Here is a 1,296-nt window from a genome sequence, read left to right as displayed (position 1 = left end):
TGATGAACTGTTGAAGAACTCTGTAAAGGAGATGATGAACTGTTGGAGAGCTCTGTAAAGGAGATGATGAACTGTTGAAGATCTCTGTAAAGGAAATATTGAACTTTTGAAGAGCTCTGTAAAGGAGATGTTGAACTGTTGAAGAGCTCTGTAAAGGAGATGTTGAACTGTTGAAGAGCTCTTGTAAAGGGAGGGGAGCGTTGAACTTGCTGAATGATTCTTGGTATGTTAGAGATCTGTAAAGGAGATGATTGAACTGTTGAAGAGCTCTGTAAAGGAGATGTTGAACTGTTGAAGAGCTCTGTAAAGGAGATGTTGAACTGTTGGAAGAGCTCTGTAAAGGAGATATTGAACTGTTGGAAGAGCTCTGTAAAGGAGATGTTGACCTGTTGGAAGAGCTCTGTAAAGGAGATGGTGAGCTGTTGAAGAGCTCTGTAAAGGAGATGATGAACTGTTGGAAGAGCTCTGTAAAGGAGATGATGAACTGTTGGGAGAGCTCTGTAAATGAGATGATGAACTGTTGGGAGAGCTCTGTAAAGGAGATGATGAACTGTTGAAGAGCTCTGTAAAGGAGATGGGAGATTATGAACTGTTGAAGAGCTCTGTAAAGGAGATGATGAACTGTTGAAGAACTCTGTAAAGGAGATGATGAACTGTTGAAGAGCTCTGTAAAGGAGATGGGAGATTATGAACTGTTGAAGAGCTCTGTAAAGGAGATGAGGAACTGTTGGGAGAGCTCTGTAAAGGAGATGAGTGAACTGTTGAAGAGCTCTGTAAAGGAGATGAGTGAACTGTTGAAGAGCTCTGTAAAGGAGATGATTGAACTGTTGGAAGAGCTCTGTAAAAGAGATGTTGAACTGTTGGGAGAGCTCTGTAAAGGAGATGATGAACTGTTGAAGAGCTCTGTAAAGGAGATGATGAACTGTTGAAGAACTCTGTAAAGGAAATTATGAACTGTTGGAAGAACTCTGTAAAGGAGATGTTGAACTGTTGAAGAGCTCTGTAAAGGAGATGTTTAGCTGTTGAAGAGCTCTGTATTGGAGATGTTGAACTGTTGAAGATCTCTGTAAAGGAGATGATGAACTGTTGAAGATCTCTGTAAAGGAGATATTGAACTGTTGAAGAGCTCTGTAAAGGAGATGTTGAACTGTTGAAGAGCTCTGTAAAGGAGATGTTGAACTGTTGAAGAGCTCTGTAAAGGAGATGTTGAACTGTTGAAGAGCTCTGTAAAGGAGATGTTGAACTGTTGGAAGAGCTCTGTAAATGAGATATTGAACTGTTGAAGAGCTCTGTAAA

This window comes from Oncorhynchus masou, unplaced genomic scaffold (assembly GCF_036934945.1).
Source record: "Oncorhynchus masou masou isolate Uvic2021 unplaced genomic scaffold, UVic_Omas_1.1 unplaced_scaffold_1849, whole genome shotgun sequence".
Lineage (NCBI taxonomy): Eukaryota > Metazoa > Chordata > Actinopteri > Salmoniformes > Salmonidae > Oncorhynchus > Oncorhynchus masou.
This window is presented reverse-complemented; position numbering follows the sequence as displayed.